Source organism: Sturnira hondurensis, unplaced genomic scaffold, assembly GCF_014824575.4.
Source record: "Sturnira hondurensis isolate 20B ecotype Veracruz unplaced genomic scaffold, ASM1482457v3 Scaffold0019216, whole genome shotgun sequence".
NCBI lineage: Eukaryota > Metazoa > Chordata > Mammalia > Chiroptera > Phyllostomidae > Sturnira > Sturnira hondurensis.
In genome coordinates this window covers 8,094,344-8,103,750 of record NW_028091847.1, presented here as the reverse complement: position 1 = coordinate 8,103,750, position 9,407 = coordinate 8,094,344, and the positions used below count along the sequence as shown (strand labels likewise).

At 42.4% G+C, this 9,407-nt stretch overlaps 1 non-coding gene and 1 pseudogene across 1 annotated transcript; both read left to right on the top strand.

Moving 5' to 3' along the window:
* The first annotated feature begins 1,666 nt into the window (after positions 1-1,666).
* LOC118974291 (U6 spliceosomal RNA) lies at positions 1,667-1,773 on the top strand. Its single transcript, XR_005063856.1, has one exon. It is a non-coding gene; the product is annotated as a U6 spliceosomal RNA (small nuclear RNA).
* A 3,372-nt stretch (positions 1,774-5,145) lies between these two features.
* LOC118974174 (ribosomal protein L18-like) lies at positions 5,146-5,776 on the top strand (annotated as a pseudogene).
* The last annotated feature ends 3,631 nt before the right edge of the window (positions 5,777-9,407 follow it).

Genomic DNA, 9,407 nt, shown 5'->3' with positions numbered 1-9,407 from the left:
ACATGGTGAAAATCAGCCCCGAATTTGGAATAGCCCCAGTGAGTCACAGGAGTCCTCTGAGTCCAGTCCCCATATTGGCAAAGAAGATTTGTTTATAGGCCCAGATGCCAATATAGGGAGAAGTAGCAGGTGTGCTGTGAATGGAGAGTTAGGGCACCTCTGATTAAGTTAGGTCCATTGATGTTACAATAATTAGCACAACTAAGGCCTGATAAAGGGCTCTTGGGTGCTCACTGGCAAGACGGATGATGTAGGGAGTCATCAGTTACCCCACAATTTCTCCACAGGGAGCTTCCAAGAAGTCCAATTAGCAGCCTCGCACTCTCCCCAGTCCCAGACAGCTCTGGATCTCTGGAGAAGCTGTCGTCATCTCTCTTCCTCTGATTTTTATTAGGACCATAACGGTACATTTCTTCACTTACCTGTGGTGATGAAAGAGCGTCCGTGTTCCCATAACATACAGCCCGGCGAGTGAAACCAGGGCTCCACGCATCACTTCTCATTGCAATGATGCGGCACCAAAAATCCATCCTTCATCATGTGAAAACCCCTCCCCATACCACAATGTCTCTATTTGCAACGGGCTCTGAGATATTCATGTGATAGATCATCTATTTGCCTGAATCAATATTTCCCTGACACTGGGAAGCCCGCCATCCATCCGTCCTATTGCATTTGATAAAACCATTCTGTGTCGCCTTTACTCAGGCTGACGGGATCACAGGCCCTCTTTCCCTCCTGATGGATGATGTCCAGATGAATGATTGCTTCATAAATTACTATCTTGGGAGCAGAGCCCCCAGAACTCAGTCAAGCCCTCCCAGCAGTTGAGCAGACAGCAAGGAGACATGGCGTGAAAGGCAGAGGTTCAAAGAACACCAGCAGAGAAGCGCTTAGTCCAATGTTCTAATTTAACACATGAGAAAACTGAGGGGTAGAGTGGTTAAGTAACTTGTCCAAGGTCAGACAGTTAATTATGAGTACACTTAGAATCCCACCACTCATGCTATGCCCCAGAGTTGGATTCTTTTTTCTTTTTAACTGTCCGGGAAACATGGAGAGGGTTGTTTCCAGCTTGGCTCTGAGAAAGAAAGATTTCAATTCACATCCTGTCTACTCAGCACCTACCAGACCCACTAACGTGAGTCCGCAGGCAGGGATAAAACAGTCTCTGCCCTGGAAAGTCCCACCTTTGTCCTGTGGTAGAAGAAATCCAGTGACCAAATGAAGTCTCCATAGACTAAGCATAGGTGTACCATGTGCATCACCAGCTTGTATTTACCCCTGCTTCTCTCTCAAACCCTGAAACAGACCTGCCTCCTTGAAGAAGCATCCTTGGTCAGCTTTCTCATTGCTTCACAACTCATATTCCTCGTGTGCCCTGGGTCACCCAGCGCTTCCAGGTGTGTGTCATAGACTGAAAATCTCACACCAAATTTTCCCCTCTACCCTTGTACTGCATCCATGAAACTGCTCTGTTCTGCATATTCTGCCTCCTCTACGGCTCTCCTCTGCAGGGGCATGCTGGGAAATGTTTAGCAACCAGCATCTGCCAAAGAAAACCCCTGATTTGTGGAATTTGCTGATTTCCATACTATAAACACCCCATTATGGAAAATTTTGAGGTACCAGAATGGTGTCATTGAACCTTGGAAAGAGACATGCAGTGCTCGCTCCAGTAGCACATATACTAAAATTGGAATGATACAGAGAAGATTAGCATGGACCCTGCACAAGGATGACATGCAAATTCGTGAAGCGTTCCATATTTTGAACAACAAAGTAGGAGGGATCACAATACCTGATATCAAACTGTATTACAAGGCCACCGTAATCAAAACAGCCTGGTACTGGCATGAAAACAGGCACATAGCCAATGGAATAGAACAGAGAGCCCAGAAATAAACCCAACTTTCTATAGTCAATTAATATTCGACAAAGGGGGTAATAACATAAAATGCAGTAAAGATAGCCTCTTCAACAAATGGTGTTGGGAGAACTGGACAGCTACATGCAAAAAAATGACACTCAAGCACCAACTTACACCATACACCAAAATAAATTCAAGGTGGATAAAAGACTTAAATATTAGCCGTGAAACCATTAAAGCCCTAGAGGAGAGCATTGGCAGGACAATCTCAGATATTCCACACAGCAATATTTTTACTGATACGTCCCCTAGAGCAAGGGACATAAAGGAAAGAATAAACAAATGGGATCTCATCAAACTTAAAAGCTTCTGCATGGCTAAGGAAAACAGTATCAAAATACAAAGAGAAGCAACTGTTTGGGAAAACATATTTGCCAATGATACCTCAGACAAAGGTTTAATCTCCAAAATATACAAAGAACTCACTCCACTCCACTCAAAGAAGACAAGCAACCCAATTAAAAATTGGGCAAAGGACTTGAACAGACACTTCGCCAAGGAGGACATACAGAGGATCCAGAGACACATGAAAAGATGCTCGATATCGCCAGCTATCAGAGAGATGCAAATCAAAATCACAATGAGATACCACTTTACACCAGTCAGAATGGCTATCATAAACAAAGAAACAAACAACAAGTGTTGGAGAGGTTGTGGGGAAAAGGGGACTCTAGTTCACTGTTGGGATTGCAGACTGGTACAACCACTATGGAAAACAGTATGGAATTTTCTAAGAAAACTAAAAATGGACGTGCCTTTTGACCCAGCAATTTCACTATGAGTATATCCTAAGAACCCTGAAACACCAATCCAAAAGAACCTATGCACCCTGATGTTCATAGTAGCACAATTAACAATAGCCAAGAGTTGGAAGCAACCTAGATGCCCATTGGTCAATGACTGGATCAAAAATCTATGGTACATTTACACAATGGAATTCTATGCTGTAGAAAGGAAGAAGGAGCTCCTACCCTTTGCAGCATCTTGGATGGAACTGGAAAGCATTATGCTTAGCAAAATAAGCCAGGCGGTGAAAGACAAATACCATATGATATCACCTTTAACAGAAATCTAAACAACAAAACAAACAAGCAAGCAAAATATGACCAATGACACTCAAATAAGGAACAGGCTGACAGGGTCCAGAGGGGAGAGGGGAGAGAATCACAGGGGAAAAGGGGAGGGACTCACATGAATAAGTATAAAGGACACATGGACAATAACTAAGGTGGGGGGCGGAGATGGGAGGGAGGTGGGGAGCACTGGGGGGGCAGGGCTGGGAATATAAAACAGAAAACTGTACTTGAACAAGAATTAAATAAAAGAAAAAAGAAAAAAGAAAGAGACATGCAGTTATGCATTTATTTCTACCACACAGGTCAAAATGGATGAAAGTAACCTTAAAAGCATAGATAATAGTAAGATGTGGGAAAATAATTAGGAAGTGATGATTTTTGAATATATATATTGTTTTTAATATAAACTATTCAATTGCAGATTTATGTCATTTAATTTCTAATAAAGTCATGTTTAAGAATTGTCTAACAATTTAACAGCCGGCTCTCGTGCGCTGGTATAAGCTGGCTCCAGTACACCCTGCTCTCTGTCTTCCACCCCTGGTTCCCCGCAACATCTCCAGTTCTGCCCACTTTACCCTCCACCTGGGCTATTGTAATAACCCCCTAGCCTATCTCCCTTCCAGCTTCTGGTATCCCCTGCTCCAAACCTCCCAGTTTTATCCTTTAAAAATGTAGCTCTAGTCTCCCTTGCTCATGAATGGCAGCTATCTGATACTTCCAAATTAAGTATAAATTCTTTTTATGAATAGTCAAGTCCCTGTAAAACAAGATCCCCTAAACTTTACAGTTTTATCTCCCAGGCAGTATGTCAAAGCTCTCTCGGTACTTCAGAGACTGACAGACCTAGGTTTGAAGTTCACCTTTGCCGTTTATTAGTTAGGTGACCTGGGGAAAGTTACTTAACTTGCTTGGCTTCCCCCCTCTGAAAAATGGAAAAATGCATAGAGTTGTTGGGAGGATTACATAAGATCACACATAATATCCCTGAATCAGTCACCAGCCCATTTTAGACAACCAGTTACAGCAGTGGCATCATTGGCTTCTGTTGATGAGCTCACCATGTGTGTAAACACTGGTTCCTTATAACATATTGTCTCATCCTCATTATCCCTATTTTTAAGATAAATAGAGGTGTGTTGCAGCCACCTCTGCTAAATGCAGACTCACATCACCTAGGCAAATGCTATCCTCTGATCACTCTGTCTGATTTCTCATTTCTCAGTAGCGTTCACCCTCTCCATATCTAAGCTTTTGCTCCTACACTCTGCCACTCAAAAACACATCCATCCAATAAGTAATAGAAAGACACAGAACCCAATTAAAAAGTGGGCAATGGAGTTGAATAGACATTTCTCAAAAAATAAACAAACATACAAATGGTCAAAAAGAAAGTGAAGAGATGCTCAACATTATTAGTAGTTAGGAAAATACAAATCAAAACAAAAATGAAATACCATTCATACTCCCCAGGATTCTATCATCAAAAGGACACATAATAACAAGGATATGGAGAAATTGGATCTTTCATTCATTGCTGGTAGGAATGTCATAAGGTGTAGCCACTTTGAAAAACAGTTTGGCAGCTTCTCAAAAAGTTAACCACACAGATAACATATGACCCAGTAATTTTACTCCTAGGTATTCACCCAAGAGAAATAAATACGTATGTGCACACAAAAACTTGTACATGAATGTTCATTGCACCATTGCTCATAGTAGCCAAAAAGTGGAAACAACTCAAATACCCACCAGCTGATGGGTAGATACACTGAAAATGGTCTCTCCCTACAATGAATTTATTCTGCCATAAAAAGGAATAAAGTACTGATACATGCTACAATATGAGTAAACCTTGAAAACAACGCTCAATGAAAGAAGCTAGTCGCATAAGACTACATACTGTATAATTCCATCGGTATCAAATGTCCAGAATAGGGAAATCTATAGACAGAACATAGATTAGTGGTTGCCTTGAGCAGGGGAGTGGGGAGGAATGGGCATGACTGCTCAATAGTGCTGGGTTTCTTTTGGGGGTGATAAAAATGTTTTAAACTTAGAATTGTGGCTATGGTAGCACACTCTGTGAGTATAGTAAAAGTCACTCTTTCCTAACCTGGTAGAACAGCAGGTGTCATTATGGGAGTTGATTTCCGCCACAGTGAAGTCCAAAAGTTTCAGTACAAGGAGCTCAAGAACCAGAACATCTACCCAAGATTGTTGATCAAGCTATACAGCTTTCTGGCCAAAAAATCAACTCTCTCCTCAACCAAGTGGTGCTGAAGAGGTTGCTCAAGAGTCACAGCAACTGGCTTCCTTGATTTCTTTCCCAGGTGATCTGAAATATAAAACTTCCTGGCCAGGAGGAGAAAACCACTGTGGTTGTAGGAACCAAGGGACCACAACTGATGACGTGAGCATCCAGGAGATGCCCAGACTGAATGTGTGTGCACTTCGTGTGAGCAGCTACACCTGGAGTCATATTCCCAAAGATGGGGACAAAATCCTCACCTTCAACCAGCTGGCCCTGGACTCCCCTAAGGATGGTGGCACCATCCTTCTCTCAGGTCCTTGTAAGGGCAGAGGTGTGTACAGGCATTTCAGCAAGGCCCCAGGAATCCCTCACAGCTACACCAAACCCTACATATTCTTGAAGGGCTAGAAGTTCAATTAGGTGAGGGGCCCACAGGCCAACTGTGCTACAAAACCTAACCCCAGAACCTACCTTATTAAAAAAATATTAGATGCTGACAAAAATGCTAAACATTGAATTATATACTTGAAACTGGTGAATTGTATAGCACTTAAAGATTTTTTTAAAGATTTTTTAAGAAAAGAATATCTTTAAGAAAACAATCTTATTTGTTATTGTATCAAAAAGAATATAATACAGGTGTTTTCTGTCAAGATGGTAGCATAGGCAGACATGGCTTGCCTCTCTACACAACCACAACAAAATTATAACTAAAATATAGAGCAACCATTGCTCAAAACTGACAGAAATTGAATTGAATGGAAGTCTGACAAGTACAGAATTAAAGAAACCACATCCATCCAGACTGGTAGGAGGGTTATAGACATGGAATGATCTAGTCCCACATCCAGGTGTGGTAGATAAAAATTCAGGAGGGATATCTCAGGATCAAGGAGTCCCAGCCCCACACCAGGCCCCTCAGCTCAGGGTACCAATGCCAGGAAGATAAGTCCCCACAACTTCTGGCTACAAAAACCATCGGGGATTGAATTTGTGGAAGAAACTGATGGAGCCCCAAGCACTTTCTCTTAAAGAATCCACACATGGACTCACCTACTCAGACTCACTCCCTCTGAGCTCCAGTGCTGGGGAGGCAGCTTGAGGGCACCAGTGATGTGCAGGGGGAGGCTGAGGTGTCCGGCATCAAGGCAGAGGCCATTGTATCTTCTCTAGGCCCTCTCCCGACCACAGAGTCAGCAGACTAGTGTCATATGTAAGATTCCATCAATCTGACTAACACTGTTTGACCTGCCTTGAAGATAGATCCCCAGAGACTGCCTCATGCAACTTGCTGGCCCACCAAGGCTGCTTTTGCATATGAATGGCTCGTGCTTCACGACTTCCTAAGTTCTCTCAAACAAGCCAGCAGCTGGTCTCAGTGAGCCTCAGACCTGGAACTAGCAGCCCAGATTCACAGCTTGGCTTCACCTGGAAATCTCCAAGCCCAGCACAAATAGAAGCCATCTAAGATTGCTTTCTAACTCAAGAAGGATGGCCCCAGGCAGAACACAGTTTGGGGATGACCTTGGCCTGCATCATCCTGGAAACCCCAGGGCCAATGCATCCAGTGGATAGCTACAGACCACATCAGAGCACCACCACCCTGCCTGGCGCAGCTGATCCTCCACAGAGGGTGGAGTTTGGTGGTAAATGGTCAAAGCCAATCCTTGCAGCTGACTGGCCTGGGTAAATCCCTCCTGTTGATTTCCTAACAGCAACCAAGGCTCAACTACAAGAGGAAGGTGTACTCAGCACACATGAAGGGCACACCTGGAGTACCTAGCTTGGGGAATAGGGGAAGCTGTGCTATTGGATCCTACAAACACCTACTATAGTAGGCCACACTACCAAGACACCAAGTCAAGGCAGCTATACCATTAAAACAAACACAAGAAGACTGCCAAAATGGAGACACAAAGGAACATGGCCCAATGAAAGAACAAATCAAAACTCCAGAAAAAGAACTAAACAAAACGACTATACCAATCTATCAAATGCAGAATTCAAAACACTGGTTATGAGGATGCTCAAGGAACTTAGTGAGGACCTTAAAGAGAGCATAAAAAAGAGCCAGTCTGAAATGAAGGACACACTAATTGAAACAAAGAACAATTTACATAAAACAACAGTAGAGTGGTTAAAGCTGAGAATCAAATTGATGATTTGAAACATAAGGAAGCAAAAAACAACCAATCAGAACAAGAAAGAAAGATAATTAAAAAAATAAGTATAGTATAAACAGCAATCCAACATTTGCTTCATAGGAGGGCCAGAAGAAGAAGAGAAGAGCAAGAAATTGGAAATCTGTTTAAAAATAATGAAAGAAAAGTTTCTTAATTTTGTGAAGGAAATAGACTTGCAAATCTAGGAAGCACACAGAGTCCTAACAAGATGAAAGCAAGTCTATGGTATGGGAAGAGTCCCATACCAAGACGCACCAGAATTAGAATCCCGAATGTTAAAGATAAAGAGATGAGAGGGAAGGTGTGAGAGGATGGGTGAGAGGTAAGGGGATTAAGAAGTACACATAGGTAGTAACAGAATAGCCCTGGCAATGTAAAGTACAGTATAGGAAATGGAATATCCAAAGAACTTACATGCATGACCTGTGGATGTGAACAAGGGTGGGGGGATTGCCTAAGGGAGTAGGGGGCGGTGAGTGAAGGGGAGCAAAGAGAGAAAAAGTCAGGACAACTATAATAGCATAATAATAAATATAATTTAAAAAACAATATAATACATTGGAATAAATTTAGGAATAAATTTAATCAAGGAAAGATCTGTACACTGACAACTATAAGATGTTGATGAAAGAAATTGAATAAGATACAAATAAATGGAAACATTCTGCATGCACAGATTGAGAGAATTAATATTGTTATATTATCTATACTATCCAAAGCAATTTACAGATTCAATGCCATCCCTATCAAAATTCTAATAACAATTTTTACAGCAACAGAGAAAACAACCTTAAAATTTGAATGGAACCATAAAAGCCTCCAAATAGTCCAAGCAATCTTGAGAAAGAAGAACAAAGCTAGAGGCATCACACTTCCTGGTTTCAAACTGTATTAAAAATCTATAGCAATCAAAACAGCATTAAAACAGATACAGAGATCAATGGAACAGAATAGGGATTTTAGAAACAAACCCATGTACATATGGTCAATTAATTTACCACAAAGGAACCAAGAATATACAATGTGGAAAGAACAATCTTTTTAATAAATGGTGTTGGAAAAACTGGAAAGCCATATGCAAAAGAATGAAACTGGACTTCCGGCCAAGATGGAGGTGTAGGTGGAAATACTGTGCCTCCTCACACAGCCAAAATTAAGGACAACAAAGATTTAGGAACAAAAACACAACCAGAACAGACAGAAAATTGAGCTGTACAGAAGTCCAACAATGATTCAACCAGACCAATAAGAGGGGTGGAGTTGGCAGCTGGCGGAGAGGGGTCACAGCAGGAAAAGGCAGTGGCAGCCAGACCTGGGAGTGCAGGAGGTGCAGGGCTGACTGCACGTTTGCATGCATATAAACTAGGCAAAAACAGGCAGCAAGACTGACTGTGCAACCCAGGGCCCCGGCCATGGGAAATAAAGCCTAAAAACACTGATTGAAAAGTTGCTCGGAGAGACTCCCAACCTCATTGGAGAATTCGTTGGAGAGACCCACAGGGTCCTAGAACATACACAAGCCCACCCGCCTAGGAACCAGCACCAGAAGGGCCCAACTTGCTTCTGGGAAGTGGCAGAGGAGACTGAAATTCGAGAGAGAGCAGAACAAGCACCATTGCTCCCTCTCTGACCCTGCCCCCACATACAGTGTCACAACCCAGAGAATGGGTCGCCCCACCCTAGTGAACACCTAAGGCTCTGCCACTCATATGTAACAGGCACAACCTGACCAAAAATGGCTCAAACAGAAGAACAAATCAAAGCCCCAGAGCCAATACTTTTAAGCAACTAAGAGATAGCCAACCTATCAGTTGCACAGGTCAAAGCACTGGTGATCAGGATGCTCATAGAACTGGCTGATTTGGGTTGCAAATTAGATGAAAAAATGAAGGCTATACTAAATAAAATGAAGGAAAATGCACAGGGAACCAATAGTGATGGAAAGAAAACTGGGACTCAAATCA